The 23,369-nt window shown below is 42.3% G+C and overlaps 1 protein-coding gene across 2 annotated transcripts in view; it reads right to left on the bottom strand.

The window, feature by feature from the left end:
* kank4 (KN motif and ankyrin repeat domains 4) overlaps positions 1 to 23,369 on the bottom strand; it is a 73,554-nt gene that overhangs the window by 46,095 nt on the left and 4,090 nt on the right. The gene's annotated exons all lie outside the window — the stretch shown is intronic.

Below are 23,369 nucleotides of genomic sequence, written 5' to 3'. Positions count from 1 at the left end.
TTTTCTACAGACATTCATGTTTCCCCAGAGGACGAACCCTTTTTGCACCACCATGAATTTTACATTTTGTGTTAAGAGAAATTATATGTTGCCATAGAATTTGATTTTTGTTGATGCCCTGACTTTCTAACAGATGGTCACGCTTTAAAAAATGATATCTTATCTAAAATAGTAATAAATAGTGTGAATCCACTGACTGCTCATTACTGACATTTTTATCCTGATGGCTAATGTGTAGATGGGGGTTGTCGTTTTTTTAAGCAATACTCTGATTTCCAACCAAATATCTAGTAATAGTAAGGGAGGAAACAGAAGAATTAAGCCCACATGGACAGATAGAGATAAGATAAAGACCTAAAAAGGATAGAAAGAGCAACAAAAGTTGAAAGGGAGGGGTAGAAAGGTCCGCAGTGTCTCATTATCTATCTTACTGTCAAGATAAATATAGCTCAATACTGTTGGAATATAAACACATGAGAACATATGCACAAACCACGGACATTAATCACCTGCACAACACACACAGCAGACAGTACAATCACAGTGCACAGGAAGTTCAAGTACAAAGCACGAGGACAGAGGTTAAAGGTCGAAGCAGAGATTATTGCAGGTGACGGACGCAGAATTTATGACTGCACGCAATCTCGACTCATGCACATATTTTGAAGGTCAGGGTAACATTTTTATGTTGCATTTTTTGTCGTGTCCTTTTTTTGGGAACATATTAAATGTTGAAAAGTAAATGGCGCTTTCCACTATTCCTGTGGAGCTTAGCAAGTATATAATAAATCTCTGAGAGCTCCTTGTAGCCTAATTCCTTCTCTTTCTGAGGAAAAACGACAGCCTCCAGTCCCTCCTCCTTCACCTCAGTCACTCAGATATCCATATCAGCCAGTCTGAGCCGTATCGAGAGCAGACAGACAAGAGCGAACACACTCCTGCTTCTCCAGCATCATTTTGTTTACAAAGCTGCCTAAATTACTGGCTTCTTGAAATAGGTTTCAACTGCTCTCTGGTGAGATGAAATGGGTGTATTTAGGTTCACCACGGGACAAAGGGGGAAGATGCAGCGACACAGACTCACTCTTACACACATTGTTTTACTTGGCAAGACAAAGGCGCCCATGTACGTACATGGACACTCAGGCTACAAGCTACTGCATTGTCCCTCTGTGTTTTGTGAGATATTGCAAACAAAATCACTGGTTTAGCTTTTAATTGCAGCTAAAAATTATAAAAAAAACAATAAACAAGAGATTGTAAATGAGAGATTTCTTTTTCTTTCTCAGTAAATTTAACTGCGGAGGAAGCACAACCGACTTGAGACTCTCAGTTGGACTCATATAACTCAATCGAGAGCATGCAGGGGCGTCTTCAAACCCAAAGTTAATTTACTCTGGTCCAAATTAGTGCACAATGTTGGTTCGTTTTCTTTTCATTCAAGTGAAACAAAATGTCCTATCTGCCCACGCGTTATCATGAAGGCACCCTACTTTGTTGCTAGTCTTGATCAGACTTTAAAGGTATAGTTCAACATTTTGGCAAATTGGCCCATTGCCATAATCCCTATAGTTTTAGGAGTAGGTTTGTTACCTTTAATTGTCGGTTCAAGCTATTTTTAGAACGGCAGAGCAGAGTTTCTTGGTTTCCTTCATCAAGCTCATCAAATACACAGTTCAACAACTCCAAAACGCTCTGGTGGACAAGTTGTGACCTGCACATTCACCACGCTATGAGATAATAATGGAACATTACAAGACAGAGTTGTTTTCGAGGCAAATGTAAAAACTGCCCCTGAAGAGAACGTGCATCAGCTGTTTTGCATGAATTTGCCTCTAAAACAACTCAGTCTTGTAACGTTCTGTTATTATATCATAGCGTGGTGAATGTGCAGGTCACAACTTGTCCACGTGGGCGTTTTGGAGTTGTTGGATTGTGTATTTGATGAGTTTGATGAAGGAAACCAAGAAATTCCATGAGCCTCTATAGCGTAGCTCTGAGCAGCTCGCGGCTCTGCTCCACCGTTCTAAAAATAGCTTGAACCGACAATTAAAGGTAATGAACCTACTGCTAAAACTATAGGGATTATGGCAATGGGCCAATTTGCCAACATGTTGAACTATCCCTTTAATGTGACTGAGAAACAACTGTTGGCTTCACTTATTTGCACCCCAGTGTGCAAAGAGCACCTACGTAGCTATGGTGGCCATTTAGCTCAAGCTTTTGCAGTGTCTATGTGCCTTTGATCTGCTGGGTCAGATCGAGGTCGCATCACAATGTTTGGGACTGGACCAAGGCCACTTCCTCTTCAGCGTCTCGATTTTGATCAGGAAAAAATAGCTGCGCACATATCTGTCCAGTGTCCACAGTTATCGTAGTGATGGGGAGTGAGAAACCAGAGCCTGATTCAACCAGATTAAACGTGGCAGGTTTGAAAAATGCTTTAGGATTCACCCACTTTACACATGGTTGCCACAGCGCTTGTGGCCACAGATGGTGAATCCCAAGAAGGAATCCTGCAAAAAAAAAATTACTATATAAAACATTGAGGTAGCCTCTTTGATGTCTTTTGAAGTGATGTTTTGAAGCCCGGGGTTGGATTTGTCACCAACTGTCATCTTGTCGACTGTCCACAGCCCAAAAAAAAGAAAAAAAATCAACCTGAGCAAATGGGCTGGAGTGTAATAGACTGAGACATCTGTGACTTCAGCAAATAAGCTCCACTTCTCAAAGAAAACATTTGGTGACTTGGTATTTCAAGAGTGGAGATGAAAGTTTCCCCTTCACGTCAGCATATAGTGCCTATTAGGGGAACTACAGCTTGAGGCACTTCTGTTTAATACCTCACTTAAATAGTGTTTTTTTTTTTGTTTTGTTTTTTTAAGACAGTCAGACAAGGACATGGGCATGGACGCCAGGTCACTGAACTGCACATCCACATAATAATGACAGCAGGACAGTCCAAATGGAGGAAGCACAATATGGACCGGCCTGAAGGGTGCCAATCTAAAAAAACGCACTTTGTTCAGGCAGCAGAGAGGAGCCTGAAACAAACAGCTGGATGGTCGACTCCAGGCACAGAGAGAGCTTGGAGGCAGCTCAGATGCCGATAAAACATGTACATGGAAGAAATGGGGTGTGAGACACGTCAAAATTTAATACTGAATTGCACTGAAGTAAATATAGAGCTAATAAAAATATGTTTCAAATTAAGGTTGCGTTTTGGTGCATAACACATTTCACTGATCCCTGATGTACTTGCCAATGCCAACATGGAGAGGGAAGCAGACAGGGACACATTGTACCTGCTTCGACTATGATAATCCAAACTGAAATATACTTTTTAAAATTTGTAAAGGAAAGGGCTTTTTTTTCTTGGTTTTTTTTTTTTACAATTTAAATTATAGAGTCCTGGCAGCCAAGGAGAAAACTGAAGAAGTGGTATTGCTTTCCAAAAGCAGGCAGCAGCAGAAGGCGCTGAAATGGGAAAAGAATAGGCCATGGTCTGTGAAAACTTGGCTGTGTTCAGGCAACCCTCTGTGCTGGCTTGGAGCACAGTTTTGCTCATGCATGTGCTTCCTGCTTTGAATGACATTTGTTCTACTATTTTTTTTTTTTTACACCACCAAAAATACTTTTAATCTTCTGAGATGGATCCACTCATCCTGGCACAGGTTTAATGTGATTTGGGTTATCAATAAGAGCAGGTGAAAAATGAGCAAATCATACAGAAAGTCGAGGTTTCTTGAACATGTGTTTTGTTTTCTTCTCTGGAAAGTGTCATTTTCACTGTTTCTGCCCAGTTACAACCACAACATTTTACTGTTTACAGGAGACACAGCTCTACTGGTGCTTGTTAGGATTGAAGCGCTTCACTGAAGGACGACAGATTTCTACTTATTTCCTGCTGACGTACAACCACAGAAGTGCATTCTGGGTGGTTTTCTGTTGAAGCACACTGATTGATAAGCAGGAAAATCCACAAACAGGACAGAGGGAGAACAAGGGATTCTGGGAGCTGGTCAGCTCAGTGGGATTCCCATGCTTTTAAAAGGACCAGAACTGCATGCACAAGCTTACACACTTACACACACACACATACCCCTTCTTTATCTCTGTCTTCAGTCGATGGAATAAAGCCATGTTTGTTTCCTGCCTCTTATTTTAGCTCCTGAGCTGAGTGCACACTTGGCCTTGATTTCTCTAACCTGTCTCTGCTCTCTGCCTCAGCCTCTTTCTCTCTCTCCTCCTGCTCCTCTCTCTCACACACTCACACTCACACACACACAGACACACACACACATCGCTGTGGCCACAACCCCTTGACAACCTTGAAATTACAGCAGTGCAACCTAGTAAAATTGACAGCACTTGCTCCAGCTGAGAGGGCTGGACACAGCACGGACCGCTTTATTCTGGACCTTCGTACTTGTAATGATGAAGAGATGCAGTGAAGAGGACAGAGAAGGTTTGATGTTAAAACAATGTAGACAGCAATAAACAAGGGTAAAGATGAAAGGGGGAAAAAAGATGACACTTTAAATAACTCCTTTTCAATTAAAGCTAAAAATAACATACCAGCTCAACGTGAGACTACATCAACCGAATTTTAATCAAGCTGCGCAGCAAGAAATTAATTGATTAATCATTTAGCTTATAAACTGTCAATGATAAGTGCCCATCACATCTCATAGCTCAGGGTAATGTCTATTAAAAAACCTAGGTATTTAATTCACAATAAAATGACACAAAGACAATCAAGTCTTTAAAAGTTTGAGAGCAAATGTTGAACTTTAAACAAGGTGAAAGAAACAGTTCAACTTTTGGGAGGGATGAGAAGACTTATGACACTCATGGACTAGAGCCAGTAGGTGATTAGCTCATCTTAGCAGAGAAAGACTGAAAGTAGAGGAGAACAGCGAACCTGGCTCCGTGTACGAGGTTCAAAAATAAGACAAAACTTACTAATTACCTCTGTGTCTTGTTGCTTTAATTTGCAGATAAAGAGAACGTGTAAAAAGTTAAGTCTGAGGGTTTAGAGGGAGTTAAACCATTTATGCATCCATGAGCTCTTGCACAGCATCTCCAGCTTCAGTGCTCTTGGAGTATGAGTTTAAAGGACAATTCCGGGGGAAATGGGGCTATAGTATTCTAATATTTTAGGTCTAAAAGAAAGATTTTAGTAAGATTTTCATTTTTATTGCTCCTGTTTTGCAGTAGTTCTGAGGGGCTTGTTTACTTCAAGCAAGTGGACATGTTTGTAAACAGAGCTTAATACACTCGCAAAGTCCCGCATGAACTAACAAAGTCTTGTGTGAGAGTCAAGTTGACGGCTAACTATGTTTACAGGTCGTCTGAAGCTCTCCCGTTTGTTTTATCAACAAAGGAATATCAACTCAGAGCCACAATGTCTTTGTAGCAATAAGAGTAAGTCTGGATATTGCTTGAAGTAAACAAACCCCCCGGTGACAGACAAAACTACTGCATAGTACCCGGAGTGATTAAAACGAAAATCTTCAGAATCTTTCTTTTAGACCTAAAATATTAGGGAACTATAGCCCCAGGTTGAATTTGCCTGGAATTGTCCTTTAAAGCAGAAGTAAGTTATATATTTGTGTTAATATAAGTCTTAAATAGTTATATCTTCCGACAGCAATCACTTACATAGAGTGTTTGGACCGAAACACGGGTCTGTCAGTCACTGCTCTGAGCCGAGGAGAAAACATTTATCGTATCCTACAGTTTTTATCCAATGAGGAGAGAGAACGGCATGCAGGGCTGTGTGTGCAGCCAAGGGACGCCGTGAATGTGGCGACGTAGGGACGAGGACTGTTATGGTGCGTTCAAGGAAACTCGTAGACTCGTGTTTTTCCGTCCTGTGAAGTTGTATCAGTTTGATCTGGTACGAGTTCACGGGTCGGAAGTTACGAGTGGCCGTTATAGTGACTTTCACAGGTAAAACAGGTCGGAAAAACACGAGTGGGTTGCCTGGAACGCTACAAAGTCGTAAGTTGTGACTTGAAGCTGTAATTTACGATTTCAAAAGCCTGCCTGGAACGCAGCGTTAGCTAAAACGACCGGATCGCTTACTTCTGCTTTAAGTGCTCTGTAGATGTGTTATTGTGCCAAATCTGGCAACTTCACTAAGAAGTCACAGACCAAATATGCTTATTTCACATGTATCCAAGTGGCACTGACCACGACATGCTGAATCGTGACGAGGTAACAGATGATTGATAAGATAAAGCTATTAATGTCCATCTGTGACTCATGATGATGTGAAAAAAACTGGTGTCACATTGATAGTATCATGGCACAGAGATGTGACACATACATCCATCATTTATCCCTCATGATGTTTAAGGTCACGGGTGCTAAAACCTCCCCCAGCTCACAGTGTGCGAGAGAGGCGGGGGAGACGGGCGACATGGACGAGTCGTCCGTCCATCACAGCCCTGACAAGGTTTCCTAATCAAAATCACGTCAGCAGTTTCCAGCATGCTGGATGTAGCACAGGATGTAACGGATTAGCATACCATTAAAAAAAAACCTGCACTGTATGTTTATTTGAGAATCACCTTGGGGAAAGTGCCCTTCAAATCCAACCACCACCCCCCTGTCTATTCTCTTCACAATGTTGATATGAGGAAACCATCTGTTACTTTACAGCCTGTTACTACACACACACTGTGAGTGATGTTGAGGGGAAAAAAAACAAAGTCAAAAAGTTTAATCTGCTGGCTGCTCCATCTAAAGCAGTGAGTGACATTTAGACCACTGTCATGAGGTTGGAGGGAGCAGATGGCCAGAGACGTACAGTACAGATGGCTTCAGATCAACTGTCTGCCGATGTGTGTGAGGCCAGAGTGTCGGAGAGAGGGACAGGGATTCAACAAACATGAAAGAGGCGAAGAGAAGATGGAAAACCTAAAAAGCAAATGATGAAGAAAGTGTCAAATTGTCCAGAAGGGAAGAACAGTCCAAAGAAAGCTATACAATGCCTCACCAGCCGATTTAATTTTCCTGTAATCATCTAGATTATCATGTGGGTTCAGAATGCCACATGCAGACATGCCTCCATGGGCCCTATTTTCGTGGCGCAACTCAGGGGAGCGCAGCGAGGCGAGCCCCATATGTTAACATGCAGAATATGGCATGTAAGAGGGTTTTTTCTCCCTCTTTGATGACCAGAGAAATGCTGTAGAATCGAGGTCAATCGCATCTCTTGCCGATTCCTCTCACCACACACAAACCAGAGCACGGTCTGCATTGCCTCTCTTAGTATTATTGTCACAAAATTGATTTCCTCTCCCGTCGCCTGCTTTGTCTACCAGGAGGAGATGCTGTCACTTGAGTCGCTGCTACAATATCATGAAATCCTTGAGCAGAAAAAGCCGGTGCAGGTGGGATAAAAAGATGGAGACGCAGCAGAGATATTTAGAGGAAGAACTCGTAGTATACATAACATAATTGCCCAGTGTGTTTGTGTGATTGTTGTGCGAGGAGCTGGAGTAAATAGACTGTGTGTTGTATTACGGCTGCCTGCGAGCCGCCATTAGTTTCCTCTCCTAATTGCCAGTGTGTGTTACCACTCTTTGTTCTTTGTTGTTCTCTCACTATCCACTTTGTTGGAGTTTCTTCTGTTTGCCGTTTCCTCACACAACCCACAGAATAATATCCCAGAATGAACAGCGCAGAGAATAAAAGGCTCCATTTTTTTGTTATAGACTGCTAACTGTGTTCCCATACCCAAAGCTAAACCACAAAGTCACCACAAAACCCCACCGTAATGACATTTTTAAACTCCCTCAGAACATGACAAATACATTACAGCTGGATTTATCCGGGGCCGTGGATGTGTTGTACAAACCTAAAATAAATAGCCCTCTTCCTCTGTTGAGCTGCGGGCGAGTTCCCATACTCCAGGCTATCGCACGGAGACTCTGCAGAGCTCAGACTGTTTTTTTTCCCCATCATGATAATGCCCCTGTAAGTACTGATAGTTGCCTTCAATTCCACACAGTCGGTGCCCCTCGTGCACAACGTTCCCATGAATCACACATCTGGGAATGAAGCTCGGAAAAAACCTGGACACTGTGCATGTGGATGCTATATATATATATATATATATATACTGTATATATCTGACCATATTAGCACGATGGTACTGCTGATTTGAGGCAAACTATACGATAAGACTGTTCACCAGATGATGACATTGTATATATTTATAAAGGGTGGTGACTTTTTTTTCTTTATCATGATGATTCATGTTTTTAAAATTAATTTTTTAGTCCACCTGTCAAGAAAGAATAAAACATTTCCAAGAGACTAAAACGATATATTTCAAGGGGCTTGTTTTATGTGACCATCAGTCCAACGCTACCCCAATATAATCACTTTACAATCATATAAAAAGAGAAAAGCAGCAAATTCTCACATTTGAGAAACTCCATGTTGGCACCATAGAGACAACACTCAGGGACATCTTCTATAAATATCCAGTTTGAGCCAAATAACCAAAAACATGGAAACAAATGACATTTTTCCATCCTTTCCATTAGGACCAGCTGTGTAAAATCAACCACAGATGGGAAAAAAAAAGCAACAGTGGTGATGAACTCAGACTTGAACCTGTTGCACATGGTCAGAGTCAGAGTTCACAGTAAGATGAGGCTGTAAACATTAAAAGACTCTTTGCTACTAAGTGCACTGTTGTGTATTTACTTCACTGTGCCCTCAAACATTCACAGTATGTACTCCGACCTTCACGAACAATCTCTCAATGTACAAATACAATATTCCATTTGATAAATATGTAACTTTCAGTGATGCGGTGCGGTGTCTGTCAGTGATGGTGTGGAATAAAACATGTGTCCATAATTTAAATACATCTCTTACAGTATACTGTTCAGTTCTTGCTGAGTAATAAATAATTGACCAAAGCGAAGATTTCAGACAGTGTTGTTCTGTCAGTCAGACTCAGACGAAGCTTTACATGCAGCACCACAACACTAAAATGGACTGAGGGATATTTTTCCATTACATGATGTGTAAGCTCAACACATCCCCTCCTAATACATCTTAGATGAGTGACAGATGACATGACAGCTCGCGCTCATTTTCCCTCTTCCCTTCCCTGCCGTCTCGTCCATCTCTCTTGACCTTTTCTAAGAACCGGAGTTGAAAAAAACAAGGCATCGTAAGAAAAACTAAGACAGAGAGCATGAATGTGAATGGAGGCGGTGTTTGTTTGTGTTTACATGTAGAAGGACCGAGAATAGTGAGGGGGGGTCGCTGCATAAGAGTGCTGGCCACACATGTCACATCAGGAGGCATGATTATCCACAAGGATTACACTTTAATCAATCTAAACCACTAGTCCCTGTCTGCCACTGTGCTAATCCCATCAAAGGAGGGCTCTTTCTGCCTGTCAGCTTATCCTCTCCCCATTCACCACCATGTTAAACACCTCACAAAGCTGTATGTCAGGAGTCAACCGGGCTTCGGTGTGGAGACGTCGGTTCCCCTCCTGAGCGCCGCTGCGTCCCAATCACCACGACTCATTCAGTTTCAAGATGCTTTTTTTTCCATTGATGAGGCAAATCGATTGTGGAAATGCATTGTAATGGAAACTGTTGCAAACACAGGAGAAAATAGCATTTATGATTCACTATTTACCATCATTAGCAGTGGCTGTTGTAGCGATTAGCCATGTACAGTACTTTAATTTGATATGTCATGGCATTTCACTAAAATGTGTTCATTCCTCAAACCAGCAGATGACTGATCAATTAGTTGATTAACATTAATTTACAACTACTAATCAATTGATTATTTAAATCACTCAACATGCAAACATATCATCATGTGGTTATAGACCGAATAGCTTTTCATTTTGAGCGTCTATGAAGTTTTGGGGCTATGGGAAGATGTGATGAGACATTTTCCACAATTTTCTGACAGGTGGTTAGATACGGCAAATGATGAAACTAAGCAACTAATCATTCAAATTACACAGATGTGCACTTAAACTGTAAACTGCATATAGACACACACATAACACATAATGACAGATCTGTTCCGTTAATAAATTCTTCTAATTCGAGCAGCTCCAAAGTACATTAATCCTAATTTTCTGAATTAGTAAGTGGAACGTGTCAATTCCTTAAAGCAACATTATGCAACAGTTTCACCTCTGAAATAAAACGGCTTCAACTGCACACTGACTTGAAATAGGGAGAATAGTGCCTCTTGCTTTCACTTGCAGTCTGTTCCCCAAACACCTGCTCTTGCCTGGAGCAGGTACAATCAGCACGGGGGATTGCGTAACACTTTTACGGCACACGATCAACTATAGGGTCTTATTATGTTCGCTATAACGAGAAGCTATAGCTGTGTATTCTTTCTCAGTGCAGACGTTGTAGCAGACGCAGTGACTAGCTCCTATAGCATCTACAATTCTGCACACACAGCTGTGGGTTCAGGGGTGGACAGTGTGATTGCTGGTTTGTACTGAGATGATGATGATGATTGCGTGTTTGTTGCCAGAGCCATTAATAGGCTTTGTTTTCTGTGCTTGAGCCGTTAGGTACACTACTTACCACTACTCTTAACTATTTAGACTCAGCACCTCCGTTGCCACTGTGCAGCAGAAGTTACAAAGTCTTGCTTTAGAGAAAAAAAAAAGCCTCAATCCCTCCCTGAAAGGAGAAAAACAAACAGAAACGCATATATTCAGTTCGGTACACACGGAAACTACATTAGGAGAACAGTGTGCACATGTGTGTCTATGATGAAAGCCCCACTCTGACATCTTTCATCTCCTCTCTCCCAGCTTCGCTCTCACACAGCTCTGATGAATGGATGGTTGGAAAGAGGGAGGGGGTGGATAAGGGAGAGAAAAAAAAAGAGAGAGATGTGAAAGGAAGAGAGAAGTCACTGAGGGACAGAGGTGCGTAAAAAGGAAGACACACAGCTTACAAGCATTCAGGATAAAAATAACCTGAGAGCCAGGAAGAGATGGCGAATCTTGTTTTTCTCTGCAGACCTTTCTCCATCTATCCATGCAGGCTGGTTTCTGTCTTTACGTATGTATGTGTGTCTGTGTGTGTGTGTGTGTGTGTGTGTGTGTGTGTGTGTGTGTGTGTTGAAGCTTGATGGGAGGATGATGGCTGAGCACAAACACACACCCACTGTACATACACTGACTCCCTTATTCAGAGGACACAAACTAACCATAAATCTACTGGAGGATAAAAGACACATACACACGGGTTGTCAGTCTGCATATTTTCGCAGTGCACAAACAGATGGCCTCGTACGATGACAAGCCAGATAAGGAGAGGGATACAACAAGAAGCTCAGATAAAGACGTGACAGCACCGGACCGAACAGACACACTAAACACAACCCATCTGCTTGATTTCCGGTGACAAATTGGGTTTTGTTACTCAGGCTAGTTATTTCTCACCACATTAAACCACAGTTGGCATAACTGCCCTAACTGAAATGGCTTAGGACAAATCTGGGGTTCTGGGTTGTGGCCAAATTGCCGCATTGCATAGAGAGATTTGAAGCGGCTTAGTCAACTGCAGACAATGCACAGCAGTGGCATCATGACACAGAAAAACAAAACGTCAGTGGGTCACTATTGGTTTGTGTTTGTGCGACGATGCAGGCTGGCAGGCCATGTGCTGGCTTTTGCTACCTACTGGGAGATGCCATGACCACACAGCAGGAACACACTGTGGTGTACTGAGGCCTGATGGTACAAGCAGCCGTTTTATTAATGATTTTTTTTCTTGGTTTCCTGTTGACAGGTGCATAAATACAATGCAGTCTGTAGTGTCTTAATATACAGTATTTCAGCTTTGTCAGATTATTCATATAGTCCCATCCAGTTTTTGGATAGTCTAACTTGACAAATGTAAACACACTCAAATTAAAATGAAAACTGGCTCAGATTTATTATTTTAAAGGGGACATATTATGGAAATATCCGTTTTTGAAGGCTCTTTAACATATATTTGGGTGTTTGTCTTGCCTTCCGGCCCCCAAAATGTGAGAATTTACCAAAAAAACTGTAATGTGCAGGCTCCCTAGGTTGAAATCCACATGGTTTTACAAGCTGTTCCCTCAGTTGTCTTCCATTGATGTAACTATAGGATTCGAATTTGCATAATACCACCCCTACCTGGGACCAGTAGAAGGGGTGGGGCGGGGCAAGCAGTGGTTCGTTAGCATTTAAAGGGACAGGCACTGAAACCAGCCGTTCTGAACAGGGCTGTTTAGAGAGGATGAAAAGAGCTGTGATGTTTGATCCTTGGGGTATTTTGACCGAAGCATGTCACAGACATGTCTTCAAGACACCTGGGAACTATTTTAATTTGTGGAATGGGGGCATAATATGTCTCCTTTAATCCAAATGTGCAGAATGCAGCGTAAACACACTAAGAATATATCTCTGTCCAAATATTTACAGGCTGCACAATATCAGTGCCTCTGCTAATGACAACAATGTTAATTTTTCCTCACATTTATGAACAAGTAACTTGATAAACCACCTGCTAATTTCCCCTGGGCAGATAGTGCCGCTTTGCAGATAGTGCCACTATCTGCTAAAGGTGGTGGTGGTGGCGTGTGAAGTACATGGGGAAGTTATTAGTCTAGCAAGTATTTAGTCAAACTTTTTTGGGAAAAAAAAAAGAATTTCAACCTGATGGTAGCACTGGATAAGAAGTCGATACTGCAGTCTATTCAGCCAATGCTGAGATATTTCAGGCTGGACCACAGTGAACCAACAGCCTTTGCCATTCCCTTGGTAAATTAAAACGTCGATGCAGGAAATAAAAAGGAATAGAAAGGGATACAACAAAACAAAAACAAATGTAAAGGTGCACATACATAAACACGCATCTAAATCCAGCCCCAAGTTGCAAAGCTTATGAGTAATAACTCTGAAATGACATTATCCTGAAATGCTGACTATAATAAGGAAATGAGATTCAATACAATTACATGTTTTGAAATATGCATAACTTATTTCACAGTCCTCTGATGCTGTATTCAGAGCTGTATATTGATTATTTATGTGTGCCTGTGGTAGCCTACTATGACTGTTCCTCTCCGTTGAGCTGTATGCACCTGTTTGTGTCATGAAACTGCAAGTTGTCAGCGTGTCGGCATCTTCGTCACCGAAGTCTGAAGCATTTATTGCACTTGATGGATGAAATAATTCGCAGTGACAGCTGACCAAGCAGGCTAATTTGAGCAGGAAACCCCTCTCTGTCCACGGCGAATCTGCGGTCCAACCAGAGATTGCAGTGGAGAGGAAAGTAATTTACTCTGAGGCTTGGTCTGGGCTCAGACGAGACTTTCATTAGGACACTAATGTTGCTGAAGAAATATGACTGGTGCAGTGAAATATATTCCACAGTCTGTGTTCTGGTGCAGCCGAAACCCTCATTTAAGATGCCAAATATATCACATGCAAATTCTGCTCGTTCCCCCTCTCAACCGTCACTGCTGCCTTCTCACATCTCCTTCCCCTCTTGTTTTTTTTTTCCTCCCCTCCTTTTCCCCTTCTCAGTCTTTCCCTCCTTCTCTTCCTCTGTCTCCCTGCATCTTGATTTGCTGGATGCAAAAAGAGATGCTTCAGTGTTTCATGGACCCAGTGATGACTGATGAAATATCTGAGAGACATGCAGGCTGAAAGACAGATAGCAGGGAAAACATGGGCCCAGGAATGCTGCACCAATGACCCCCCTCTCTCTTTTTCTTACTTGTTCAGTCCTTTAATGTCTCTCTACCAGGCCTCCTTATAGCTGACATGGGAGAGGTGAGCTGAAAGAGGGTTTCTGTCTCCCTCTTCCAATCATCCCTCCCTCCTTCAGTCCGATTCAACCCTTGCTTTCTATTTGTGTCCAGCCTCCCTGCCTTCATATAACCCATTCCCTATACCCTACTCCTTTCCTCACTCCCTCCATTCATCCATTCATCTCTCCATCTTTAAGACCAAGCACAGGATCATCCCTTTGCCTCATTTTCCCCCCTTTTTCGTCTTTCTCATTGTGTCCATTTCTCAGACGCTGCATAAAGTCAACACTCTGCAGGATCCTATCTCTCGAGCAAAATGCTTTCTAGCAGCAGGATGAAAGGCATGCTACGCTGACTCGAAATCAGGGGCTATCTGTTATCTGATTGGCCGACATGGAGAGCTGTCTGTGGATTTTAGTTACCAGGGAGAACGGAGAGATAATGGCACCGTGTCAGCAACTTCTGGAGCTGCGGGGGCCTGAAGACGATAGCAGACAGGATGGCCAGTGGTGCAAGTATATGAAAGGGTTTTGTCACAGTTTCTGTATCTTTGGTCAAGAGAGTCTTGAAATTGCGGCTGAAATTTAGCAGTTGTGCTAAGTCCGGCACATTTACACTGATGCTTAATGTGTCAGTGTTGATGAATGTGCACTGTCCCAATTCAATAAATAAAGAAATGAAAATGAAAATGAAATGAAATTCTTTTTTTTTTTTATCCCTCACAAGCAAATGTGTGATTAGCATATCCAGGCACTGCACACATACACAGAATTGTATACATAAACTTTCTTTTAAATAATACTTTGAGGATAATTTAGGAAATTTCAGAAACAACTGCAAAACTATCAACCACCACATGTTTTATAGGCAGCCCTTAACACACCACAGTTCCCATGTTTTAATTCATTCCTTTCTATGAACTTGTTGTGCTGACAAAACGTTGAATGTATTTTTACTCTACGTATAAAATAACTGCTTCTTAAATTGGGAATGACTTCAAACACTTGGCCCTGACTGGCAGTCAGAAGAGGCCTCGCTGATGATACAATCCTGCTGATTGGAGTCATTCATGGTGGGTGTGCCGGTTCAAGTGCTGCAATCTAGTCTGATTGTGTCACAGTGACACCTGCGCCTTCTCTCTCTCTCCCTCCTCCTCCGACTCTCTCTTCAGAGTCTCTGTAATAGAGTCCTGAGTCAGGGTCCGCCTTGCCTTCAAAGGATGCATCGAGGGCCACATTTGCAATGACGGGGAAGACCTTTGCAACCCTTTTGAATGTTTATTTCTTGAAGTGCTGCACTTCAGAGGAGAATTTGAATTAGGATGCCGTTAGATACAGTTCTTTTTTTTGTTTTTATTGCCAGATTGTCTAATTCTCTATGTTCTTAATTATAGCAGCAGGTCTATGTCGATTTCAAGTACACTTGTGTTGCCTCTTACCTGTGGCCTGCCAGCTGTGTATGGTTTGCCTGCCAAGTCTGCTGTTTGTTTGGCTGATGGTGCCTGCCTGTCACTGAATAAAGCGTTAGCCTCCACAGACTGCCTTTTTACTAACACTTAGATCCTGTTACCTGTTGCCAGAAAAAAAAAACCCTGCTGTGATGTACTGAGCCTCTATACATGAAAGCAAACATCCTCATTATTATTTTTTTGGAGGTATCCACAGAGAGACATTTCAGCTACAAAATGGATTTAACACACTTTTTCGTCACTGCACCTGCTGTATGGAAATACATTTTGCACATTTTGGCACTAGCCTACCTGTTTTTGTTGCAGGATTACATTTTTTTAAGATGCAGGACTGAAATAGAAGAAGTGTCCAGTTGGTCCCTGATGTGAAGTGAGTGTTTTAGCAGCTCCAGTGAGAAGTTGTGAGAAACTGAAATGTGCACACTCGCAGGTGGAGGAACAGACAGAGCTCAGGACTCATTAAATCCCATCAGGCAGCAGCTCCTCAGAGGCCAAACACCCCGCAACTCCCCCGAGAACCGCTCTGACGGAGACAAACACACACTCTGAAAGCTCATAGCCTGGTCACTTACAAACAACTGTGTGTGTGTGTGTGTGTGTGTGTGTCAATGCTGCATAAATGTGCAGTGTTATTTCAAACTCTCACACACAGACAGTTATACGCAGCAGGGAAGCATTCATCTGTTGATCTACATTCCTGAGCTTCACGCGAGCCATTAGCACGAGCTATCTCACCACAGTTCATTCGAAAGATGGGAAAGAACATCAAACAACCTTTGTGCATGCACGTGCACACGCCCACACACACACACACACACACACACACAAAAATTCCCTCTCTCACACTGAAAAAACAAAATCTCTACCATCTACTCACTTTCAGTCTCTTCCCTATTTTTCTGCTCTTCGTCTTTGTTTTTAGCTCTGCCTTTCTTTGCATCTCTTGACTCAAACGTGGTACTATATGTGCTTTAACCTCTGGGAAAGCATTAACTGCCTTTGAAAAAACGTATACGTGTGTGTGTATGTATGAAAGAGACAGAGAGAGGGAGAGACGGAGAGAGAAGGAGAGAGAGTTTGCCAATTTTCTCTTTGGCTTGTAGATGGTAGACATGAAACTTTTATTAGAAAAGAGGAGTCGTCAGACAGCGGCAGCATGTGTTGAGGTCGTCAGGAGAATGAGGTTGGGGGGTTTCTGAGTAGAAGACAGACACACAAATCATCACTCAGTCCTCACAGGTGCACAGAGTCACACACCAACACACGCACACACAAGAACAGAACCAGGGCAAAACAATACTCAAATACAATTTCAATACATATTGACTTCTGCCATTCGTTACTGTCGCCTTCTCCTGCAGTGAAAACAACACACAAGAGGAGTAAATGCAGCAAAAGAAACGGCACCAGCAGCTCACACAGTCGCAGATGACCTTTACATGAATGGCGTCAGCAGCGCCTCGATATATATTCTTTCAGGATGAATAAGGAATTATATCTGTGAACTTCCTGCCTGACTCACAAGTTCACAGGGTAAAAAGCAAAATATGAAATTTCAGACACACACAATAACAAATCGACACACACATCGACATGTCCACATCCGCCGCCGCTGCTTTTTTTTTTTTTTCCTCTTGCCAATAGGCCTCACAGCTCTGCTGGCACTGTGGCTCTGCAGCTGGGTGATATTGGCTCTGCCTGGTTTGGGGCACTTGCACAGATGAATCAGTGTGTCTGGGTTCAGTGTGTGTGTGAGTATATATTTTTTTAAGATTTTTGCCCACTTTTTTTTAGATACACATGAGAAGTATTTCTTTAGACATGTTTGATTTGCTCTAACAACCTCCTAAAGGATGTCACTGCCTCCTTTCAACCATCCTTTGCGGTTTGCATGCAACATTTAAGATGCAGAATACAGAAATGGGTCACACAGGTGCCTACCACCTTCATAATCTTTGTTATCACAAACTGATAACTTCAGAGTGAAAAGGACCCATCACAAAGAGAGCAGAACTGCATCTATAAATGTGCATAAAAGGTAGAAAACCACATATTAAGTGCAGTAGAGTGGAGACAGGAGAGTGACAGTAGTAAACTTCCACACAGGGAGATATATAATCAGAGCTAGCAGGAGGAGGATGATGGGCTGGAAGTGGGGCTGATGAAATGCTGTGAAGTCCAGCGTATGTTGATATTAAGTAGTTTGTGAGACGTGTTGCCAAGTTACATATAAAAGCAAAGCAAAGCGCTACTTGCTCCGAAACACTTGGAGATACTGTCAAAAGTCTGCAGTTATAGGGTCGGGGGTGATACTGTATGAATAATTGTATCAAGGATAATGGCACACACTCACCCTTTGCACACTTGACTGTGTAAAGTGGTCTGAATAAAAAAAAAGAAGCAGAAGCATCAATGATGGAGCACTGAAGCAGAGCACAGCTTAGTATTGCAAACTGTGCAATGCAATAAGAGCGAATCTGAGTATGCGTCAGTGAGTAAAGTGTGTTGTGTCTGAGTGGAAACAGATCGTGTCCATCGCTCCCTTTCCATACAAGCAACTTAAATATTCAAAAATGTACACATACACACACCCACCAACAAACACACGCACAAAGACACGTGCATGTAAGCCTTTGACTTCTCGCAGGGAGTGGTCACTCTCAACAACACTCCAACAGGAAGTTCCTGCCTCCCGTAGCCATCCAATTACAACGCAGTATTTAACGAGGAAGGTTCCATTAAGGAAGTCCCACGTTACCCTCGGCACTCTCGACTCCTCTCACAGACTCTGTTTTTTCCTGCCTGTCAATGCCAGGAACCCATTAAGGAGCAGTGGTGGGGATACAGAGCAAGGAAACAATGTAAGGATGGACCCAGCCATTGTTCCTGAGTGTTGCTGCTTGACAAATGTCCGGTCGTGTTGCTTTATTTCTGGCTGAGCTGCAGCGCGGCGACTTGCTTTAAATTTTACCTGGAAACCTGGCTGGATGAGTGATTGCTGCTTCTTACTGGAAACTACATCCTTGCCTCAAACCTACGGTGCATATAAGTAAAATCTGACTTTCTTTAAGATTTGAAACTGCAAACTTTCTTACCCTGTAATCCTAATGAACATTAAATTATAAAAAAGTTTGTAAGTCCCGTGCACAGCAAGTGTCTCTTCTCCTAGGTGCCAGCTGGTGCAGAATGAATAGAAGTGAAAGAATATATATCATTAAATTATCTTAGTAGAGAATACATAATAATGCAATAATAAAATAAACAAACCTGCTGGTTGTGTTTTGAAATGCGAGCACCAGCGGCCCCCACCCATCCAGAGGCCAAAGAACAAGGGAAAGCCTCACAGCCTGTATTGTTCCTCTGATCTCCATAGCTTCCCTCAGTGATGAACTGCAGCCCACCTCAGTGACCCTTTTCCAGCCAAACTCACCCACTCACGCAGCCATGGAAACACACACACACACACTGTTATTGAGCTCAGTAACAATGCTAACAATGCTAATCTATGCACAGCAAAAACCCACCGGTTTTCAAAGAATAGACTCATTTCCATAGCTGCACGTCACAGAAAGATACCTAATGCCGTCAGTAGTGCTGAGTGGCACCTGGACATTGTTGTTGTGACCCAGACCTGGCAACTGAAAAACTAAAAGCAGGGACTTCTAAAAAGGCCGATGTCATCCCATAGTTTCTTTTGACGCCCAATGTTTGATATGATTGGCAGCACATAGAAAGAAAATTAATGAGGTTGGCTGATAGAGTGAAACCTCCTTCAGTAGTGGGCCTTTGTTTTTCCTCCTCATTAATGTCAGCCCATCAAACATGACATTATGTGCAATTAAACTGAAAAATAGGTGAACACATTATCACCTATACTGCTTCACTTTGGTTTTTTAAGAAATATGAACAAGTGCAGCCTATTCTGATTAAGAAGAGGAAACTCTTTTCTAACTGTTAACCAGTCTAGACTTAGCAAAGACTCAACCTCAACCTGGACAGAAGTAAACAAACACTGGGACAGATAAAGGTGGAGTCTTGAAGTGTCGTGTCATTTGAACAACGCTGACCTGCCAACGGAACCAAACTGATAGGTTAAATGGGTTCACGGTCTGTAGTCAGACTGTGCAGCGTGCAGATCTAAGCCAGCTGACATTCCTTTAAACACAAAATGTGCTTTCAGGGCAAAGGAAGAAATCTGCCTACCTTGGCAATGACTTCAGTGCTGGCTGGCTCCTCTCCACACAAACGGCCACAACAAGTGCTGATATCATAAAATTCTCATTTCATCGGAAAGTAAATAACGATTCATGTTTTTTTTCCTCAGGCTGCAAACATTTGTGTGTGTTGTGTGTGTGTGTTATATTTCAACTCACTGGATTGTTCTCTGTGTCTTTAATTTGTCTTTTCAGGTCTGTCCACTCACGTGAAATAAGGAAACGTTGTAACAAATGTACTGTCCCATGAATTAGGTTATTCAGATAATTTCTCTCCTCTCATATCTCAACTTCATCTGAACTTCTGCCTCACTGTTTTTTTTTTTTTTTTTTACAGTCCTGAGGTGTGTGAGAAGCTGTGGTTTGCAGAGCAGATGTGCTCCTGGACAACTTATCCACACACCTTTGGCCTGGTGTGAACTCGCCCTTCTGCTGACACTGATATGAAGGAATACACCTCCAGCCTTCGGATACCAACATGGTGAGAGAGAGAGCTGTGAAAGCATGGCACAGCTGAGGAATAGTGTGTCAACAGAGAATGAGATTAGTAGTGCTATCCCTAGGCGTTCGCTCAGCTGGTGTGTGCGTGTGTGTGTGTGTGTGAGAGAGACAGTGAGTGTGTGTGCCGACTCCTGGCTCTCATGTATCTGTGTGTGTTCTCAGCGAGGGGTTTTTGGCGTCTTTGACTGACACAGACAGAGAGTTTAGGGAGTCCCTCTTCCTCCCACAGAACAGCTAAGAAGCCCTAAAGCTCCTTAACCCAGAATCTGCCACTTGTTCGATGAAAGAACATCTCTCTTTTTCTTTTTTTTTTAACCAGTAATACGCTGGAGATAACAATAAAAAAAAATCCACCCTAGCACCACCCGGCTCGGCTTATATTTCAAGCACATACACACACACCTCACGTTGGTGTCTTTCCGCTTATCTTTGTTTTGTCTCTGTGACGGATTATTTGATTGGAACACCTTATATGCTTTTAAGGAAGCAACTACACACATTAGTCCACAACACACTCACATTGTGTGGGCTCACCAAGGTATTTACAGGTTCAGAAAAGCCTTAAGAGGAGTCAGTGGACGTGAAAGTCTGGAGAATATGAACCACATGGGAGCACTGGGCGCTCGGCCAGTCCAGACGGAGCGCAGACTGGCATCGACTGGCACCAGTCAACTTCACACACACACACACACACACACACACACACACACACACACACACACACACACACACACACACACACACACACACACACACACACACACACACACATCTCAACTTTCACTGAGTGAGAAAACAACCTGCAGCACATCGTCCAAACAGAACAAAACACACTCGCACACATCACTGCCATGTTTGCGTGAAATAATTGTGTCATGCACCATATGGTTTGTGCTGAGTTGTTTCTTTGCTGACAGCTATAATAATACATTTGGATAATTATCATCATGACCATCACCCACACTCAAGATGTGATGTGACCAGAGCAGTGTGTGTTTGTTCACTATATGCATGTGTGTATGTGTGTGTGTCTATGTGGTGATGATGGAAGAAAAAGCATGTTAAGTCGTTCAGTGCGAAGAAAGTGTTCCGTGTTATTTTCTGTGTATAAGATCAACCAACCCAAGAGTGGGTACATATTCTGGGTGGGCCCTTTGTGTGTGTGTGTGTGTGTGTGTGTGTGTGTGTGTGTGTGTGTGTGCGTGTGTGTGTGTGTTTCTGTGCTTGAATACACTTTCCATCAGATTAAGCTGCTAAACCTTTCCTATACAGTTCTTACCTAAGGCTGCGTCCCTAATGGTCTCGTCTCCACTGCAGGACCAAACTGGACTACTTTACTATTCATGCCACTTAGTTTAGCCCAGAAAAAATGTTTGTTGTCCGTTTCTCCTCTTTCTCTGTGCTATGTATGTACAGTATTTAGTTTTAGAGTTATCATGCTAATATTTGCTAATTAGCACTGAACACAAATTACAAATTGAAGTGTTGGACCAACTCACTAAACTGTCAACTGTCTTGCTATAAACAAATGTATCATCCAGAGATAAAAGTCCAAAGTACATTTAAACAAATACAAATGTGTTTTGTGCAATTTCATCGTCTTTGCTCCTCTTAACTATTTGTCCTTTGAGTGTTTTGTTGTGTTTGCTGCTTTGATTTAGCAAGATCACAGCTGCAGACCACAGGCACATAAACACAACTGTCTCTTCATCACAGATTTCTTTGTTTCCTCATTTGAAGTGGTCTTTTGGTGACGAGAATTAATCATTTTATTGCTGCAGATGCAATGCATTCTGTGTAACTCGTTTTTCCCCCTGTATTAATATTTCAACTTGACTTTTAAAGAATTACAAGCTCCTCTGAGTGTCGAGCAATCTCGGTGAGATTTGGGATTACAAAACGTTCTGAAATCATACTGGATAAAGTTAAAAATTCATGTGTATCAGGGATAAAAAAAAAGAAAAGGCAGAGATTTGCTTGTTTACATTCCCTGAAAACTTGTCATTTCACAGGCAGATGATTTCATCAGACAGTGTCAATTTGCAAATCACACATCGTGACATTGTTACAGTGAATGGCTCCAACAGCCACCAGCATGTGAGCTGGTGTGACTCACCTCTCTGCACCTCAGAGGAAATTACACTGACACGCACACACATACGCACACAAACACAAACACAACAGGACGGTACGCTAATGCAGGTCAGCCATATCTGCGAGGACAGTGTGTGTGTGTTTGCCTGAATAACAATGTGCCCTTTAACCTGAGCATGGATGGAGAGTTTCTTAATGTCAGTGAATGCATCCTACAACACACACACACTCATGCACATGCACAAACACACACACACAAAAACAATGTGGCACCCTGTAAACATGCTCCATGTAACAGGAACGCTTTGCCTTTTTAATGTTGTGTAGGTGCGGTTAGCCAGCCAACCATGGCCGATGCTCTGTGGCAGGCAGAGCAGTGACCAACACTAACTGAGAAAACACGCAGAGCATAAGAGAGCAGAGACAGAGAGAGACGGGGAGCTTTTGCATCTGAGAAAAGAGAGAGAGAAACATAGAGATGCGCGGTGAGTGCATCCATATCGCTGAGAAGCCATCGTTGCCAAAGTTGCATATCTGATCATCACTCAAAACAACAAATATCCCTCGCTTCTCCTTCCTCTCCACTCCATCCCCTTGCCTGGTTAGCGCAGCACTTTCTACAGTATTTGCGAATTGTAACCATATGCATATGTGCATGTCAGGCTCCAGCTGAAAAACATTAGTCAGCCCAGCAGGGAATTTTACTGAAACCTGGTCTGGCTAATGAAATGCTTTCGAGAAGGGATCAGCCGGTGTAGAGAGACTTAAAAGACAAATAGAGCGAGGGGAATAAAGATAAAGATAGAGATTGTCTGTACACACATGCACAAATATGTACATGCATGTCTGACTGCTGCATGATCAACACACAGATGCTGAAGATCCTGAAGCTCAGTGCAAAAAAAATAAACATCAGCACACAGTGAGAAAGATGATAAAAGCCAGAGTCTTCACAGTATGGCTGGAATGTATATAAACTCATCTGTGTTGATTTGAAAAAGTAGTTTCAGTATTTTACTGGTAGAAAATGCCAAGAAAATGCAATTAAAATGGAATGTAGCAAGATAAGAGGGATGGCAATAACAGAAAGGCAGCATATAGCTGGAAGGAGGTTGTGAAAGAATTAAAAAAGAGAAAGAAAATAGGATGAAATAATATGTTCAATCTAGCTACAGAAAAGAGAGAGAGTGTTGCAAAGGAGGTAGACAAGAAAGAACTAAATAAACAGCTGAGAAAGCTTAGACTAAAGTGAAAAAGTGCAGACCATATCGATC

The sequence above is a fragment of the Trachurus japonicus genome, chromosome 4, assembly GCF_045865225.1.
Source record: "Trachurus japonicus isolate A0001 chromosome 4, Traja_1.0".
NCBI lineage: Eukaryota > Metazoa > Chordata > Actinopteri > Carangiformes > Carangidae > Trachurus > Trachurus japonicus.
This window is presented reverse-complemented; position numbering and strand designations above follow the sequence as displayed.